Raw genomic sequence first — 20,575 nt, forward strand, 5'->3', positions numbered from 1 at the left:
AATGTCAGGGGATGATTTGGAGAAATAATTGTCTAGGGTACCGTTTAGCAACACTCCCTATTTGTCGGGTGCAGGCTGGTCAAAGTTTAACGACGCCATTAGAAAGGCTAGGGAGAAGAACCAAGGCAGTCAGAGGTTATAAAGGGAGGTGGCAACAAGTAGTACCTTATAGGCCAAGAATTATGGCCGGTCCGGTCTCCACGAATCTCGGAGGGTCTCAGAGGGTCCGCCCTTAGTCCGGGCTTTGTCCCGGGATCTGTCCCACGCGCGCGTCCCGCTAGCGCGTTTTGAGACAAGGTTATATGCGAGCTCTCAAGAGGGGGCGGAGTCACGGGAAGAGGCGGCAGGTGTGCTCGTTCTTCCACGCACAGCCTGTTGGACCTCGCAGTCCCGTCCTCCTAAGCCTGCAGCACTCTCTCCCTGGGCAGGTTCCAAGCAGCACTCCAGCAGGGCAAAAGGAGCACAAAGCAGCACAGCGTCCAAAATCCTCAACGAGCGGCTCCCGCGAAGCGGGGGCCGCGAGGAGTTTTAAAGAGCACAGGGCGGGAGGCGGAGTCACGGGAAGAGGCGGCAGGTGTGCTCGTTCTTCCACGCACAGCCTGTTGGACCTCGCAGTCCCGTCCTCCTTAGCCTGCAGCACTCTCTCCCTGGGCAGGTTCCAAGCAGCACTCCAGCAGGGCAAAAGGAGCACAAAGCAGCACAGCGTCCAAAATCCTCAACGAGCGGCTCCCGCGAAGCGGGGGCCGCGAGGAGTTTTAAAGAGCACAGGGCGGGAGGCGGAGTCACGGGAAGAGGCGGCAGGTGTGCTCGTTCTTCCACGCACAGCCTGTTGGACCTCGCAGTCCCGTCCTCCTAAGCCTGCAGCACTCTCTCCCTGGGCAGGTTCCAAGCAGCACTCCAGCAGGGCAAAAGGAGCACAAAGCAGCATAGCTTCCAAAATCCTCAACGAGCGGCTCCCGCGAAGCGGGGGCCGCGAGGAGTTCTAAAGAGCACAGGGCGGGAGGCGGAGTCACGGGAAGAGGCGGCAGGTGTGCTCGTTCTTCCACGCACAGCCTGTTGGACCTCGCAGTCCCGTCCTCCTAAGCCTGCAGCACTCTCTCCCTGGGCAGGTTCCAAGCAGCACTCCAGCAGGGCAAAAGGAGCACAAAGCAGCACAGCGTCCAAAATCCTCAACGAGCGGCTCCCGCGAAGCGGGGGCCGCGAGGAGTTTTAAAGAGCACAGGGCGGGAGGCGGAGTCACGGGAAGAGGCGGCAGGTGTGCTCGTTCTTCCACGCACAGCCTGTTGGACCTCGCAGTCCCGTCCTCCTAAGCCTGCAGCTCTCTCTCCCTGGGCAGGTTCCAAGCAGCACTCCAGCAGGGCAAAAGGAGCACAAAGCAGCACAGCGTCCAAAATCCTCAACGAGCGGCGCCCGCGAAGCGGGGGCCGCGAGGAGTTTTAAAGAGCACAGGGCGGGAGGCGGAGTCACGGGAAGAGGCGGCAGGTGTGCTCGTTCTTCCACGCACAGCCTGTTGGACCTCGCAGTCCCGTCCTCCTAAGCCTGCAGCACTCTCTCCCTGGGCAGGTTCCAAGCAGCACTCCAGCAGGGCAAAAGGAGCACAAAGCAGCACAGCGTCCAAAATCCTCAACGAGCGGCCCCCGCGGAGCGGCCCCCACAAAGCGGGGGCTGCGAGGAGTTTTAAAGAGCACAGGGCGGGAGGCGGAGTCACGGGAAGAGGCGGCAGGTGTGCTCGTTCTTCCACGCACAGCCTGTTGGACCTCGCAGTCCCGTCCTCCTAAGCCTGCAGCACTCTCTCCCTGGGCAGGTTCCAAGCAGCACTCCAGCAGGGCAAAAGGAGCACAAAGCAGCACAGCGTCCAAAATCCTCAACGAGCGGCTCCCGCGACGCGGGGGCCGCGAGGAGTTCTAAAGAGCACAGGGCGGGAGGCGGAGTCACGGGAAGAGGCGGCAGGTGTGCTCGTTCTTCCACGCACAGCCTGTTGGACCTCGCAGTCCCGTCCTCCTAAGCCTGCAGCACTCTCTCCCTGGGCAGGTTCCAAGCAGCACTCCAGCAGGGCAAAAGGAGCACAAAGCAGCACAGCGTCCAAAATCCTCAACGAGCGGCTCCCGCGAAGCGGGGGCCGCGAGGAGTTTTAAAGAGCACAGGGCGAGAGGCGGAGTCACGGGAAGAGGCGGCAGGTGTGCTCGTTCTTCCACGCACAGCCTGTTGGACCTCGCAGTCCCGTCCTCCTAAGCCTGAAGCACTCTCTCCCTGGGCAGGTTCCAAGCAGCACTCCAGCAGGGCAAAAGGAGCACAAAGCAGCACAGCGTCCAAAATCCTCAACGAGCGGCGCCCGCGAAGCGGGGGCCGCAAGGAGTTTTAAAGAGCACAGGGCGGGAGGCGGAGTCACGGGAAGAGGCGGCAGGTGTGCTCGTTCTTCCACGCACAGCCTGTTGGACCTCGCAGTCCCGTCCTCCTAAGCCTGCAGCACTCTCTCCCTGGGCAGGTTCCAAGCAGCACTCCAGCAGGGCAAAAGGAGCACAAAGCAGCACAGCGTCCAAAATCCTCAACGAGCAGCACCTGCGAAGCGGGGGCCGCGAGGAGTTTTAAAGAGCACAGGGCGGGAGGCGGAGTCACGGGAAGAGGCGGCAGGTGTGCTCGTTCTTCCACGCACAGCCTGTTGGACCTCGCAGTCCCGTCCTCCTAAGCCTGCAGCACTCTCTCCCTGGGCAGGTTCCAAGCAGCACTCCAGCAGGGCCAAAGGAGCACAAAGCAGCACAGCGTCCAAAATCCTCAACGAGCGGCACCCTGTCTCTTTTTGTTTCTCACTGTTTCTCTTTTTGTCTCCCTTGATTTTCTCTTTCTTTTACATTATCTTCTCTTTCTTTTCCTATTGCTCCCTCTCTTTCTTCTACTCACTTTTTTTCTTCCTCTACTCCATACTGTCGTTTTTGCTATATAAATCCCAATATGTTCATACATTATATATTCATACATTTGTTTGTGTATTATAATAATCTGGCTGGTATGCCATGTGTTTATGTGGGGGGGAGGTCAGACTATAAAGGTATGGTTACATATAGAGAGTTATGAAGTTTGCATGTGCCGAACTAAAGATGCAATGTATATGTTAAAAAATAACATTCAGAGTTTCCTGTTTGTAGATATCAACTGAAGGAGTATCGGCAATTCACCAGACGGTGTGGAAAACTGTCTGGCTAATTGAAATGAGAGCAATGTCATTTTGTGTATTGAATGCCAATGAGACCACAACTCAACCAGATGCTCATCTCTGAGCAGTAATCCATAAAAAGAGTCAAAGGGGCTAAATTGATACTTGAGCAGTGGAGTAGCTTAGTCAGTGAGATCCAGGGGATGTGGATCTCAAATTTCCCAGCTAAAAAAGCAGTGGGCGATAGGATGAATGGGTGAGATTGTATTGTATTGTATTGTAGCATACTTGTATAGCGCAACCTGTCACCACCAAGGGCATCCTGGCGCTTTGACCCATGATCCAGCGGAAAACAGTGGCTCAACCTATCCTGGGAAAGAGATGGGTTTTCAGAGCCTTTCTGAAGGCCAGAAGATCTTCAAGGCTTCTCAAGGAAATTGGCAGAGAGTTCCAAAGTTTGGCCGCCGCTACTCTGAACGAGCGGCCACCCATTCTCACTCTCTGGAAGCGCGGAACTATCAGTAGCCTGGAAGACGAGGAGCGTAAGGCTCGAGATGGACAATACCAGGCAAACATTCGCCGCAGAGGAATAGGGCCCAGGCCGTGAATAGCCCTGAACACAATACAAGCTGCTTTATAGCGAACCCGCAGATGAACCGGCAGCCAATAAAGCTCTCGCAGCGCTGCCGTAGAAGAACTATGATAAGGGCGAGAAAGGGCGAGTTTGGCGGCGATGTTCTGCACCCTTTGCAGCTTGCCCAGAAGTGTTACCGGGGCCTCCAGAAGCAGTGCGTTACAATAGTCAAGTCGACTTAGGATGGTACAACGCACTACTTCTGGCCTGGCTTGCTCCGGGAGAAGGGGTAAGACCTTGCGCAGCATACGAATAAGCATCATACATCTGGAAGTGGTCTTGTTTACATGTAGATCTAGCTGCAGGTTGGGCCCAAAAGTAACGCCCAGATTGCGCGCAGATTGTGCGGCTGACACCGTCTCAGAAAAGGACGGAGGCCAAAAGTCGGCCGGCAGATTGCGAGGAACTCGATCTGTAGAGCAGTGTAAGACCTCCGTCTTGGTACCATTGAACTGTAATGAGTTCAAACGGAGCCATTCTGCTGTCGCCTGCATACACCGGTGGAAAGTCTCCAATGTGACTGCATCCTGACCCTCCAGAGAAAAGACCAGCTGGGTATCATCCGCATAATTGAATGCAGAGATACCAAAGGATTTGATGAGCTGGACTAGAGGGCGGAGGTAGATATTAAAAAGTATGGGGCTGATGGCAGAGCCCTGGGGAACACCTTGTCCCACTCTCCGCTCCTCTGAACTGAAGGGGGTAGCGAAACCCTTTGCTGACGGCAGTCCAGATAGGAGATTAACCAATCCCTAGCTCTGTCTGTAACCCCGCATTCTTCCAGCCTAGAGATCAAGGTGGGATGACTGACCGTGTCGAACGCGGCCGTCATGTCGAGCAGCACCAAAAATGCTGCCCGACCACTGTCGACTCGCGCCCGCAGGTTGTCTAACACGGTCACCAGCGCAGATTCCGTCCCATGCGCAGGGCGAAAACCAAATTGCATCTCATCCAACCAGGTGTTCCCTTCTACAAAGCCGGACAGAGTGCGGGTGACCAACTTTTCCATGATTTTCACCGGAAAAGGGAGCAGGGAAATCGGCCGGTAGTTGGATAAGCATGCAGGGTCGAGCGTAGGTTTTTTTAGAAGTGGAGATACCACTGCCTTCTTCCAGCAACTTGGTACAATGCCTGTCTCAAATGACTGGCAGCAGATGGCATGCAAGGGCTGGAAGAGATCCTCTTGAAACACCTTCCAGAGTTTTGGAGGAAGAGGATCCAAAGGCGAACCCGAAGACACCGTAAGAGCTAAGTCTCCGAACTCCTTCAGAGAGGGAAGGGGAAAGCAACTCAGCTGGGGTCGACTGGCTTCAATCGCCGGAGCTCCCGAGCTGAGAGCTAGATCCAAAGAAGGAGAAAAGGGATTACTCTGCTGGGGTCGACTGGCCACCGACGCCGGAGCTCCCAAGCAGAGAGTTGGAACCAGAGGAGGAGGAGAGAAACTGCTCAGCTGGGGTCGACTGGCTTCACTCGCCGGAGCTCCCAAGCTGAGAGCCAGATGGCCAAGGTTTGTGATGGCTGTTCCCATGGAGGGCATGGTCACTACTGATTTGCATTAGGTAAGCCTATTTAGAGTTTGGCGAACAAGTACTCCGCTGCAATAATGACAGAACATCCTGTCTACCAAACTCAAGGTATACCACGTGATGTTAAGTCTGGCAAACAATGGGGTCAAATTTACAGTGCCAGTGTAAAACTTCCTACAGCAGCCGGGTGGAGTAGGTCCCGTGGATGTACGCCATCCGACATCTGCTCTATTTAGAGTGGCTCATCACATGGCGTTATTTTACTGTCTGTTCCCCCAGGTATATGCTGGTGGTAAGAGACAGTAAGAAAGAACAAGCATTTGCAATGCAATAGGTCTCACATTGACATTGTAAATAACAATGCCTTTTATTTATGTATTTTAAAAACCTGCAAGCTGTGCGCAAACACTCACTTTGTACTTATAGTCCTTGCTCACGAGAAGCAAGGCTGGCAGTAAAACAGGCACAGTTACTGTCAGCCTTTATAAGTACAAAGTGCATATTTATTCACCACTTGCAGGTTTTCATAACACGTAAATAAAAAGCGTTGTCAATTACAATGCCAATAGATCAAGCACTCACAAATGTGAAACCTATTGCATTGCAAATGCTTGTTTATGTAGCATTCGGAAATGCAATGAAAGCCTCCAATGCCTGAGGACTCAGAAAAACCCACCTCTTGGAGCTCCTCTGCAGTATTCGTGGAAAGTATGGAAGGGTGCTGGTGTTCCCTGTGGCACCCCATAGAAAAATGCCTATGGATTCCTCTGTGATGCAGCAGGAGAGACTGACAAACAGTTTACAAATTAAAGTCCTAGAAAATAATATATAAACTACTGAAGGAAGGTATGTTTACAATTTGTTAAACTCATGTTTTTAATTTATAACTCTCTCTCGGTCGGAAAGCCCGCAGCAGTCCCTGAGGAATTCTGTACGGTGGATAGCTGTAACCGAGTAGCAGAGTTCTTTGCTGATAAAGTTGCAACTATCTACTCAGCCTTTCCTAGTCAAGCCATCATAGCCTCCGAGATTGTAGAGGATTGTGGGGTAAGGGGGGGCACCAGATGCTAACCGCATTTGTCACACCGCCTACTGAAAATCTCATTCAGATCTGTGGTTCGATAAAATCAGGCTCCCCAAAAGATCCTAACACCCCTAGGCGCCTGGTGGGCAGTTTGCCCACTTTGGAGCTGTACATCCGCCACCTTCTGAACATCTCTTTTGGGACTCATTCTGTCCCTGAGGCCTGGAAGCAAGCGGTAGTTCTTCCGCTTCAAAAGAAGCCTAATATTAGTTATGATAGGCTGGACAATCTTCACCCCATTTCTCTTTTGCCATATATGGCAAAGGTGGCCGAAAAAATTGCGAACGTCCAGCTAATGGGCTTTGTAGAGGAAGCCTCCCTGCTCCAGGACTCGCAGTTTGGATTCCGTCCACGGCATTCGACTGAGTCAGCACTACTAATGGCTGTAGAATCCTTACGGCAGGGAGTGGATGAGGGCCAGACTATGGCTCTGATCCTCTTGGACTTAAGCGCAGCATTCGACACTGTAGCTCATTCCATCTTGCTAAAGTGTCTGAATGATGGAGGAGTTTCAGGGGCTGCGCTTGGGTGGATCCGATCTTTTCTGACAGGTAGATGCTTCCAGGTCCGCCAGGGAGAGTGTTACTCTAGGGAGATTGGGTAGGGACAGGGCGTACCGCAAGGCTCGTCCCTGAGCCCGACCCTGTTCAATCTGTATGTCTCCCCGCTGGCGGCCATAGTGGAAAGCTATGGACTTCGTCTGGTGTTCTACGCCGACGACACGCAGCTGGTCATCTCCCTTTCGCGCACACCCGGTCTGATGGCGGACAATTTCGGAGTTTGCATGCAAGAACTGGCAACCTGGATGTCCGCCAACTGCCTGAAACTTAATGGCAGCAAAACCGCGGTGCTCGTGGTGGGGGGATGTCCATCTGTGTGGACGTCGGCGTGGTGGCCGCCCTGCCTAGGAGAGACGCCTGTCCCCTGCCAGGACGTCAGGAATCTTGGGGGGTGGTTGGACACCAACCTTGCCTTTGGCCCCCAGATTGGCCGTGTGGTGGGGACATGCTTCGGAGTCCTAAGAACTCTGAGAAAGATCTTGGATTTCCTGCCCACTTCTGCTTGTCGGACTCTGGTGCACGCTTTAGTCACCTCACGCCTAGATTACGGCAATTTGCTGTATCTGGGGGCCACAGGAAAGGTTCTCAATCGCCTACAGGTGCTGCAAAATGCTGCTGCTCGCCTTATTTTGAGGCTTCCCAGAAGATCTTCCTCTAAGGCAGCGCTCCAGGCTCTGCACTGGCTGCCTGTTAGGAGCAGGGTGGAATTCAAAGCCCTTGCCACGTGTCACCGCATTCTGGGTGGCAAAGCCCCTGCCCCGCTACAGAGCCTGGTGACCAGGTATGAGCCCACAAGGACTCTGCACTCCTCCTGTACAGGTCTTCTGAAAATTCCTAAAACTAGGAAAGTGCGTATGGGGGGAAGGTCGTTCAGATATTGGGTACCGAAGCAATGGAATGACCTTCCGTCAGAGATACGCTTGGAACTCTTGTTTAGAACAAAACTTAAGACTCATTTATTCAGACGGTAGACGGTTGTGCTGGCTGTTTGACTGCTTACCCCACTTTTATAGCGCGGGGACACGCCTGTAGGCGTACACCGGGCGCTTTACAAATCCCCCTAATAATAAATAATAATAATAATGTTATTTTACAAATGGTATTTTTTGCCAACCTTGAAGTGGAAACTGTCACATATGAACACCGTGAGCAGTGGGAAACATTCCACCATGCCCTTTAATGTCCACCTGCATCTTTCATCTCAGATCAAAGCACCATCCAGCAACTAGAATAACCATAATGCACTGGAACTGCAATGCACACAATGCTATGGGAAGCAGAAAAAGGAAAGACTATTAATGCCAAGAAACACAGGAGTGGTATTAGTGTAAAGAGATGTGTTGAAGTAACATGAGGACATGTATGACCAGGCGATTAACTGCAATGACTGTGATGCACTTGAACTGCAATGCACACCAAGCTATAGAAGAGCAGAAAAAGAGGAAAGACTACTAATTCCAAGAAACGCACATGTGTTATTAGTGTAAAAGTTCTAGAGTAGAAGTGGGGAGGATACTAACGTACAGGCAAGGATGTAGGTACTAAGGTATAGGAAGCAGTAGTCCGATATAAGTAGCGGCCTGCATACTAGGCTACAGTTAGGTTTCAATAGGAAAGTGAAGTGTATAGGTAGGGTATAAGTTGGGGAAAGGGGTAAAGAAGAAAACATATTTGAAGGAGAATGGGAAAGGAATACACTCAGCGGTATAAAGAGGGCTCAAGTGAGGAGAAGAGAGAAGGGGTGCTGTGGAAGGTCACCCTCATAAATAAAACAAAGAGAGGGTTAAAGGTGGAGGGGCTTTACTGGTATACATATTTAAAAGAGAAACAAGGAGTTTTTGTGATCCTGGAAAATGGGCATATGGTCAATTATTAGGGCATAAAGGGCGTTCATCAGGATAGATCTGAAATCCTGGGAATGTAGCCTGTTTGAAATGATTCAAGGAATCTGGTGTGTGTATAAATCCTCCCCACAGCAGCTTTCCCTCATAAAGTTCCTAATAAGTAAGTTAATACGGCTGCATTACAGGGTGATGTTTAAAGCATTGAAATATACTGGAAATGATGCGTGCTTGGGATGCTGCATATAGGCTGTGCAGCGAGTGGGAGAAGAGGGGCTGTGGGAGGGAGAAAGGAGTGCGAGCAAAATAGAGAGCAGAAGCAGGCAGCAGAGTCTGGGGAGGAAAGAAAATGAATAAATAAATAGAAAGATACCTTCTGTCAGCCGGCTGCAAGCGTTACACCAGCATACCAAGCCCGTTGTCTTTGACAATGTTTGTTTTTTGTTGACTTTCCGGAAATTGCAGTGCAGCAGCGTCATGTATATGGAACAAAGAATGTCATGTTTTGTGGTCGACCCCATCTCCCGTGTGAGGGGTGTTATGAAAATGATAGTCCTGGTTCTCCTGAGGATGAGGGGGGGACGCTCCTGTAACTAGAACTAAACTTCATGACACAGTAATATTCAATGTCTCCTGCTGGGTTTCCACGTCACAGTGGTCCATGGAAGACTGTGGTATTTGTAAGGGGCTCTTTGTTTTGTTTAAGTGTGTTGGACTCCGGCGAGTGTGCCGCTGGGAAGCATTGACAAACAGTTACATTCAAAGAATTGTGTTAGTTCCTCATGTAAAACAATGTCTGAATATTTCATATGCTTTTGACACAAGATCTTGTGAGGAGCAGGAGGCAGGAAACAAATTTAAAAACAAGCTCTCCCTCAGAACAGACAAAGAAGGAAAGCGCAATGAAACTCTACTTTTATCGGTGTGCCTCAGCCCAGAGAAGAGCAACACTGGAGTGAACCAATAGTAAGTAGCAGGCGGGAAAAAAAGTGTTTTTTTCTGATTACAACAGGTCTTGAAGACAGTGCATGCGTACTGAAGCTCGACCTAAAAATGACCCCAACACCATGGGAGAGAACTCCAATGGTATGGGGTTAATTCGGTTTTGGATTTTTCAAAAACAAACTCCCGCTTGACATCCAATTGTCATGTTTGAAGGAGCTCTCTGACAAATGGTTTTTATATGTACAGGCAATTGCTAATCTACAGAGATGCCAATGGGTCAAAAGACATCTCCTTATTTGACAGGCTGAGTAAAGGCCCAGTAACAGAAGTAAAGTCTTCTACCACCCTGTCTGTCTTTAGTCCGTATTCCAAACCCTAAATCAGACCCTCCGTGTAATGTGGCACAGAGGGTGAAAACAATGGTTTAGAATGCTATCCTGAGGCATTGTCAGTGGTTAGGCTATTTGCAAGTGTAAGACCTGACAGCCCTAGGCATGGCCTTCCCTCAAACATTTTGCCTTATCACCTGAAATTCATTTTTGTTGACTAACCAGTGCAAAAGAGCTTGCACTCAGAGCTTAAAACATGGTAAAGTTGGCCTACACTTGATTGGCACATTTATTTACTTATAAGTCACTAGTACAGTGGTACAACACATGCCCAAGATCTGGAAATTAAATGCTACTAGTGAGCCTCTGGTACTTATTGGGCCACCCACTTAAATATCCTTTAAAAAGGTCTCAGCCCGCCATTGCAGCCTGTGTGCAGTGTAAAACTTCCAATTTGAGCTGTGAAAATACACCTTTATGTCATGCTTAAACCTCCCTTTTTAATACAATTAAGTCACTCCTAGGGTAGGCCCTAACCAGCCAATAGCGGTACAATGCAGTGTATTTAAAAAATTGGACATGTCTTTTTAAGTTTTACATGACCTGGTTGTGACAAATTACCCAAAATTAGTTTTTCACTGTTGTGAGGACTATCTCTCTCAAAAGATAACAATATTTAACCCTATTATACTTAATAAGTGCTAACTTTTGATTAGAAAAAGGGTGAAATGTCATGTTTGCTCTCAAAATAATAGTAATCGAAAATTCTCTTTAGTGGTAATGTCGGTTTTAAGTCACAATTCTAAAAAGGACACTTTTAGAAAGTTGGCATTTTCTTGTTCTAACCATGTGGTGCCAGCAACCTGTACCCTGGGTCACATGACTGTGAAAAGAGTGGCAGGTGGCCTTTGTGTATCCCTCATAGACAGTCAGACAAAGGGGGACTAGTTGTTGGCAGAATGGTCCATCCTGCCAGAATGGGAGAAGTGACACTGTTCCTTCCCCTCTTAACATTTCAGTGGGACTGCCTTTAGTACACTCACAAATAACTTGACATCAATTGTTTGTCACCTTAGACCTCTTGGATCCTGGACAGGACAGGAAGGAAATTTCCAGGATCAGATATGGTGGAGGGAATATCTCACACTTCAAATGTTGGCACCAGGTATAAACATTGCCCCCCAGACCAACTCTTCTGTAACCCCCGGGACCGGTGGAATACTCCAAAATTACTGCTTTGTTACTAAGAGGACTACCCTGCTGCTAGAGGCTTGCTTGGATACCCAGAGAACTGTCCTGGTACTTGAAGCCTGTCCTACTGAAAGAGAACTGACTCAACTCCATGCTCCCAGGAAGACCTGAGTGACTGTTGGCTGACCTCCTGTCCTGAGCTACGGGGACATAACAAGCTCCAGAGGCCTTCCTTTCAACTGCCCTGCTAACCTGGTACATTGAACCTTCCTGGAACTGAGATGGGACTTGCCTGAGACTTGCTGGCCTTTGCTGGAGTGAGTTCCTGATCCCCAAGAGGTTCCTCCCCAGGTCCTGGATACTTGGCTGGCATCAGAGAGGACTCCCCCTAGCATAAATAAGGTTTAATCAAACCCAGCAGGAAGAGATGCAAAGCCTCACTGAACAGCTGAAAGCTTCAATGGAAGGAACCGTCCAGTTACGCAAAGCATTGCCACGCAGCAGACAACTTTATCAGAACCGATGCCAGTGAGTCAAAGCCACAGAGCACAGCTGAAAACATAACTGGAACCACCACTGAACGACACAAAGCCCCTGAAATCCTTGCTGCAGAGCTGAAACCTTCATCAGAACCGACGCCATAAAGCCTCATCACACAGCCTCATCGCAACTGATGGGGAACGTCACAAAGCCTCGCAAAGCATTGCCATGCAGATCTTGCACTAAGGAGATAGATATAATTCTCAGCAGGCCAAACTTGGTCCTGTGCCTGGCCTTTTATCCATTGTGGTCGGCCTGAACTTGTGACTTTGTCCCGATCCAGCGCAACCAGATACCCACAGTCGGCACTTCCTGCTTATTTACTTTTTTGTTACTTAAACATTTCAAATTCAATATCTCCGGTTCTACTGATTGGATTTTTGTAATCTTGGTCTCATTTTAGTTAGTAATATGTACTCTATCAGACTTTTTCTTGTTTTGAGTTTTCACTTTATCTCTGTTTGTGTGCTGCATAAATAGGATATCTCAATTTAGGAAATCTAAACCCAAGGGTGCCTTTGAGATTCAGGTCGCCCTGGAGGCACCCTGAAATTCATAGTGCAAGTGTAAGTGCATTAATGCCCTAGGGGTATAAGTGTGCTTCATTTCACATAAAATAATGAACTTTTAATTCTGCACATGGTACCATTGACTTCGAGTCGATTGCAATAGCATTTCCTAAATGCCCAATTCGCATTTATGAAATGCTTTGTACATATGCATTACCTAAATGGTGGTTGAAATTTGTGATTTCTAGCAGGTAGAAATCGCAAAGTGCTACCGGTTTTTAGCCATTGTGCATATGAAAAAGCTGTTTTGCATTCTCTTAACAGACTGAAATTGTGATTTGGCCCGTTAAGAAATGCTAAAATCTTTCCTGCATCTGGCCCATTTTCTCCTACCGTAGTGGCAGGATTCGACAATTTAGAATAGCTGGTAACAGGTATAGGAGTCGCATATGCTCAGTGTAAAATATTTATGGTTTCCACATGCCCATTTAGAGGTGTTGTCTGTTTCTGCAAAACCATTGCTAGATGAGGCCAGTTCCAACATACCTACCTAGTTCGAATGGTCAGTTTCACATGTCACATCGCAGGTATTGCAAATTCCTGATACACAGCAACAGATATAGCTTTTTCACACATAGCACCTATTTCCTTCTCCCTGCCTCCTGCATGAGACATCAATTCACTTTCTCCCCTCCTCCGGCAGCTCTTGTTTGCTGCCACTGTAATAGCAGCAATGCAGAGTCTGTGGAAACAGGGGGTAATGGTTGCTGCTGTCTCTGTGGGCTGGCGCAGTCACGGGTCGCTGATGGCTGCATTTGCCACATTGTATCATCAAACAAGCAGCTAAAGGTGAGGCGATAGCCATTCAAACAAAAAATTAATATCATGAGGCATGTATGATCATTCTGAGAGGCCCACGCATTTACAAAATTCTAAATTCTGATGCAATCAATGTTTTTAAAAAAAGAGATCAGAAGAAAGAGAGTTATTTTCTCTAAGCTAGGAACCCAAGAACACTATACTTCTACACCTTACCGAAGATACTTAAACAGCGTAGGCCTATTGTCCATGGTATTGGCTCTATCTTAGGGATTTTATCAAAATTTGTAGACTGGTTCCTTCGCCCTCTAACCATACAAATGACTTCCTACTTAAAATATACTAAGGACCCGATTCCAATGCAGTTTAGAAATCTTCCAGACCGAATGAGTTTGGGAATGGTATCTGACCGAATCAGATCAGGAGAGTTCGACCATCGGAGTACGATGCATCCGGATGCTTCCAGATGAGATTCGGTTGGACTCCCATTGACTTCAATTGGAGCCTATGTTCCGACCGAATGCATAGGCTCCCATTGAAGAATGGGGTGGCTGGGAAAAAACGGGCACCCTGAAGCGGGCACCCCCTAGTGCCTGCCACACAGTACATGGCTAGTAAGGGGGGCCCCATGGGAAAATGCTCTGGGTGCAGGAGCCCACTACAGGCCCCCAAAGTCAGATTCCGGTTGCCGATTCGAGTCGGACGGCACAATTCGGAAAAGCTGCATCGTATTGGGTCGTTCGGAAACGCGGCCTGTAGAGACGTACAAATCTGCTCCGTACTGCTCGGTCATTTCAAATGCAGTCAGGATCGGATTGGGATATTCAAATTGCCTAACTCGCATCATACTCGGTCGATCGGAAACCTTTCGGAGTCAGTCGGAAAGACATGTTCGCGATCCGATTCGGACGGAGCAAATGTGGTAGGAGGCCTACCTGCATTGGAATCGGGTCCTAACTGTTTACTAAAAACTTTGAATAACATCGAGTTTGGCCCTAATAAACAACTCTTGATGACTCTCGATGTAAAATTTCTCTACACGAGTATAACCCAGGAGGATAGTATCCCTGTAATTGGAGATTTACTCTCAGAAAGAGAGTCGAATTTCAAAGCACTCAGGGAATGGGTAGTTGATCTTGGGTGGTTGACCCCGTCCAAAAATGGCTTTGAGTATGATGCACACACTACATGGGGCATTGATGGGGAGCACATTTGTTTCCAGTTTAGCATGCCTGTACGTACACCAGTGCATATGTACACATAAAATAACCAGCCCAATGCAGTGAAAAAGAACATCATGAAACACTGCAAATTCTGAACAGTGGAAGATTGCAATATAAGAAACCAATGTTTTCTTTTAAGAAAAACTCTAGCTTAAGAGATATACTTATCCACACAAAACCTAGACTGGAATACGAAGCACCACACACTTTAAGGAACCTTCCCAAAATTACAGGGCATTTCCCATGTAAGAATTGCTTTGTATGCGGGTTGATAACAGCAACTAAGACAATTGAACTTGGAATGGATATACCTTGGGAACAACAGGGCAAGACAAACTGTAATTATAATAGTTAAGTGTTCATGATTAAATGCCCCTGCAACATGATATAACTACCTATGCAAAACCCTGATGAAAGTCAAGATCTGCATTGAGAAGCACCATAGTAACCTAGGGGCAAACGCAAACTACTCGCCTAACAGCACATTTTATCTCAAAGAGATAGGGGTATATAGATTACATACGCACTGTACAGGACTCAATGAGGACATCCTAGGGTTCCAGTGTAGCACGGTGTATGCTCAAGTTCTATTCCTGCTGATTGTAAATGAGGTATAGACATGAAGTAATTCTGTTGACACAAAATTATACTTTTGTCTCAATATTTTTTGATGAAGGAGATTCCTTGAAATTAGACATCCCCACTTAGATGTTCTTATTTTCTGAGGCAACAATGGTCTGTTTGATTGTAAATCCCACCCTCTTCTATTTTGAAGGTGTACCAATGAAATCACTTTGACAGAAAATATACCATACCTTATCTCTGGATAAGACAAAAAAAGTCAGTTGTTTGAGTCTGCATGGTGTTCTTAACCACTTTTCCCTATACCCTCTTCTACCAAGCACTCCCCGCCCAAATGTGGTTACTATAATTAAGGTACAAATACAAAAGTTAAAACCCCTCACCATATTTTTCAAACATTGGAAGCCTCGAAAAAAAAAACATCCCCATTCTAGATGCTCTTTATAGGTGACATATTCAGGTCCCAAGAAAAATATAACTAAATCACAGGGACAAGGTGTTTCATCGCTTGTTTTTCTTTTATCTTCTAGTTTTTCATATTTAAATAAACAATACTTGTTCCAAGGTAACTATAGTGTATAGGCGGCTTGTTGAGGCTCCATGGGGTTACACTTTTTGGGAACTACATTTCCCTAGATCCTCTCTGTAACACGCCCCCTCCCCGACGTGATGACGTAAAACGCTTCTACATGGGAGCTCTTCTTCTAGGATGGTCACATGGAAACAAGTATAAATGTAGTTCTTGTAGCCAAGAATAGCATCTTCAGGGAGGGAACCACACATGGATCACGTAGGTTGAGATGAGGCATTTTAACCTTGAGGAAGTAAGTGGGTTTTGCTGTAATGATGGACAGTGTTGAGGCTTTGAAGATTAAAACCGCTTGATGGGTCATTTGGACGTTAAATCAATCAATCAATCAGGGGATTATAAGTGCACTACTCACCTGTAAGGGTCTCAAGGGGCATAGGGAGGTTAGGGGGGCACAGAACTGCTTATCCCAAGAGCCAGGTCTTGAGGGTCTTCCTGAAGGTGCTTAGGGAGGGGGCACGTCTGATGTCTGCCGGGAGCTCATTCCAGGTCTTGGACACAATGTGAGAGAAGGATCTTCCGCCTGCCCTGGCTCTGTGGATGTGCAGTTTACAAGTGAGAGGTTGGAGGATTGGAGGTTTCTTTTGGGTACTTGGAAGTTGATTCTGTCATTGAGGTATTTGGGACAGGTGTTGTGTAGGCATTTGTAGATGTGGGTGAGGATTTTGAAGGTGAGTTTTTTCTCCATGGGGAGCCAGAGGAGCCTTCGTAGATGAATATGACTCATTACATCACATATTAATACAACGCGTGCCATTACAACACGGGTATTACTACACGATGTCAATGACAACGACATATGCAAACTTTTACCACGACTATACCTTTACTGCGCATGCCATTACAACGCAAAGGCATGCGTGGTAAAGGTATACTCACGGTAAAAGTTTGAAAGGTAAGTGACTCTACCCTGCCCTACCCTTAACCCTAATTTAGTACCCCTGCACGACCCTCCCCCGACGCCCAGGCCTCACCCTACATTTACACTACCCTGCACGACCCCCCGACAACCCCCAGTCTGCTCCCCACACAGAAGCACTACACCCAGCACGACCCCCCTCTACCCCCAATACCCCTCACCTCTCTCTCCTCATGGTTCCTCTCTCCTGGTTCCAGCGTCATCTGAGGGGCAGTGCACATCAGAATGTCGTTGTGAGGAAACAGAAGAGCCTCAAAATCCTCACAACTATGTTGATAGCCATTACATTGCATGCGTTGTAAAAGCGCATGCGATGTAATGGTATGTGTAGTAACGCTACGCGTTGTTACATCGATGCCTTGTAACACATGCAATGTAATGACTTGAGGTGAAACAGCTGCGTTGTAAAGGCTGTTCACCTTTGTGGATGTTGGCTGATGTGTTCAAGCCGGAGGATGCTCAGGAAGAGTCTGGCGGCGGTGTTCTGTATCGTCTGGAATTTGAGGAGAAGGGATTTGTTTATGCCAGTGTAGAGTGCATTCCCGTAGTCCAGTCTGCTGGTGAAGAGTGCTTGGGTGACATTCTTCCTTGACTAGGAGGGATCCATTTGAAGGTCTTGCGGAGAATGCAGAGGGTGTTGAAGCAGCTGGAGGTGACGGTGTTGACCTGTCGGTTCATGGTGGGGACTGAGTTGAGTACGATGCCGACGTTTCTAGCGTGGTCCGAGGGGGTTGGTGGGCTTCTGAGGGCGGGCGGCTACCAAGTGTTGTCTCATGCTGAAGGGTTAGATTCGAGGATGAGACCTTCTGTCTTCTCGGCTTTGAGCTTAAGGCAGCTGTTGGTCATCCAGACTGCAACAACCTTCATTCCTTTCAGGATGTTGAGTTTGGCAGTGGTGGGGTCTTTGATGAGGGAGAGTTTGAGCTGGGTGTCATCAGCGTAGGATACGATGTTGAGGCCATGTTGTCGGACGATAGCGGCAAGGGGGGCCATGTAGATGTTGAAGAGGGTCGGGCTTAGTGATGGCCCCTGTGGTACTCCACAGGTGATATCCGTGGGATCGGAGAGGAAGGTTGGCAGTCTAATTCTTTGGCTTCTCCCGGTGAGGAATGATCGGATCCAGTCTAGGGCTTTTCCTTGTATGCCGGCGTCGTTTAGTCTGGTGATGAGTGTGTGGTTGGAAACGGTGACGAAGGCTCCTCAAAGGTCTAGTAGGGCTGTGGAGTAACCTTGGTCAAAGAGGGTGCGGCAGTCTCAGTGTTGTGGTTGCTTCGGAATCCAGATTGGGACCAGTCGAGGACGGTGTTGTCTTCGATTAATCGTGTCAATTCCCAGTTGACTGTTTTTTTTGCAACTTTGGCTGTGAAGGAGATGAGCAAGATGGGCCAGTAGTTCTTGAGGTCAGTGGGGGCAGCTGTGGGTTTCTTGAGCAGGAGCCTGACTTCCAGGTTTTTCCAGTCGTCTGAGAAGGTGCCTGCTTCGAAGGTGGTGTTGATGGTGCGTAGTAGTTTGGGTGCGATGGCGGTGGCGGCTCTGTGGTAGATGTGTGGAAGGCAGGTGTTGGTGGGTGCCCCTGAGTGGATGTCTTTCAGGGTCGAGGCAGTGTCTTTGGTCGTGACAGCCGTCCAGGAGGAGATTGAGGGCTGGCTGGTGTGTCTGGGGGGCGGGCGGGCTCTGGCATCTGGTGGAGTAGGTTCTGAGCTTGACGCAGAGGTCTTGGGATGGAGTGATATCTGTGGCTTTGCTGCGGGGGTTGGTGAAGTCCTGAATGACACTGATGAGTTCCTCGGAGTTGGTGGAGTTGGCGAGGATTTTGTTGTGGATGAAGGTCCTCTTGGTGGTTCTAATTTGGTTGTGGTAGTCCGTCATGGCATTCTTGTACATGGCTTGGTTTTCGGATGTCTTGGTATTTCTCCAGTTCTTCTCCAGGCGACAGCAGGTGCGTCTGGCTTCTTGGAGATCGGTGGTGAACCAGGCGGCTTTCCTGGGGTTTACAATATCACACAGCGGTAGTGGTGGTTTTGACAGTCGCACATCAAATTCTATAGTTTACTTTGCCTTTTTGTTGCTTCTAGTATATTATTTTTTGAAATTACAGTGCCCTTCAAGGTAAGGAAGGTTAGCGTGGTTAGCATGGTCCGATCATCATGCAGTAATATTTGATATACTACTTACTAATAAACTGATCAGTAACACTTCAACGAACAGGAAAGATGTATTTAGGGCTTGGAAAAATTTAGATCATCAAAAACTATCAGAGCTTCTGTCCTCATCAAAACCTGAGATCATATGACCCAATTATAGCCTCAAAGGCTTATACTAACTGGCTCTCAAACGCCATGAACAAGCTAGTACTAATCAAATCTATATCCAGAAATCGAAATTCCCCATCGGCCCCTTGGTTCACTAATGCACTTAGAGATCAAAAATGCAGAAATCAGGAAAAACACTGGAGAAAGTCGTACACAAACGAATAAAAAAGTCTTTATAAAAATGAGCTAGCAAAATATAAAGGAATGATTACTCAAGCGAAAAGTATTTACTTCACTGCGCAGATCGAACTGGCCAAAAATTCAAATAAACAACTTTTTCAAGTAGTAACCAAGTTATCACAACAAGCGTCACAAACCACACCTACACTTTCACACGCATTTTGTAATACGCTAGCAGACTATTTCTATGAGAAAGTTAACAACATCTACTCCAACTTTCCTGGTCAAAGAAATCCGTCCGCTCAACTCCCATTTGCAAACAATCCAGAGCCTCTCCTAGTGCAATTTCAAAAAATTAGCATAGCCCAAGTTACTAATACCATAACCTCCATTAAATCTGTCTCAGCCAATGATCCTTGCCCTCCTGCTGCTCTTGTCCCAGTTACTGAAATCATAGCCCCTGTATTGACTGAAATATTTAACTCTATGATCTTCACCGGTATATACCCGACTATCTAGGAAAAATACCATACTTAAACCTCTCCTCAAAAAATCCCACCTAGATCCCGAGGACACTAAAAACTATAGGCCTATGGCCAGTTTGCCTTTCCCGGCCAAAGTGGCCGAAAAACTAATGAACTCTCAAATCTCTAAGTTCATAGAAGATTACCATCGACTAGACAACACCCAATTTGGATTTCGTAAATGTCACAGCACTGAGACTGCACTGATCAAGGCGTCTGAGGAAATAAGATCAATCCGTGACCAGGGAGGGACGGCAATTCTCATCTTGCTGGACCTCTGCGCTGCTTTTGACACAGTCGATCACAACATCCTGATCGACCGTGTCACTGCAATGGGCATCCAGGACAAAACTAGAGACCTACTGTCCTCATTTCTCTCCAATCGGACCCAGTCGGTGACACTGGGTAATTTTCACTCTGCCCAGATGACATTACCCTGTGGTGTCCCTCAGGGCTCTTCCCTAAGTCCGACACTTTTTAATATCTACGTATTGGACTTAGCCAGAGTCATCAAGGCACATGGGATGGGCCTAACATCCTATGCGGACGACACACAGCTGCTGCTTGCGATAAAGAATAATGGAGAAAGGATGGCAGCCAGCTTCCAAAAAGGCATGCTGGCAATCAGTAGTTGGATGACCAGCAATAGCCTTAAAACTCAACTCCGATAAAACAGAGATCATGATTTTTGGTAAGCTCTCTCCCATCTGGTCTAGTACCTGTGCCGTCTGATCTTGGCCCTCCACCAAACCCTGTTTCTAAGGTCAAGAACTTGGGAGTTATCTTTGATGACAAATTGACCTTCGCACTGCACGCAAACGCAATAGTCTATGCGTCCTTTTATAAACTCAGAATAATCAAAAAAATCCTTCCTTACCTTCCTCCCAATTCAGGAAAAATTCTGGTTGCCGCGTTGGTGATGTCTTCCTTGGACTATTGTAATCGACTCTTTGCCAATGCACAACAAAGGGTCATTCAAAAACTACAATCTGTGCAGAATGCAGCAGCCAGAATGCTCTCAGGAACCACCAAATTCGGACCCATTGCACATATAATTATAAGGTACCACTGGCTCTCTGTGGTTAACCGAATAACATTTAAGGCACTGTGCATTGCCTATAAAGCCTCTCAAAAGTCAGGTTCACAGTTCTTTTTAAATTCCCTAGCCATCCAGCCC

Source organism: Lissotriton vulgaris, chromosome 8 (genome assembly GCF_964263255.1).
Source record: "Lissotriton vulgaris chromosome 8, aLisVul1.2, whole genome shotgun sequence".
Lineage (NCBI taxonomy): Eukaryota > Metazoa > Chordata > Amphibia > Caudata > Salamandridae > Lissotriton > Lissotriton vulgaris.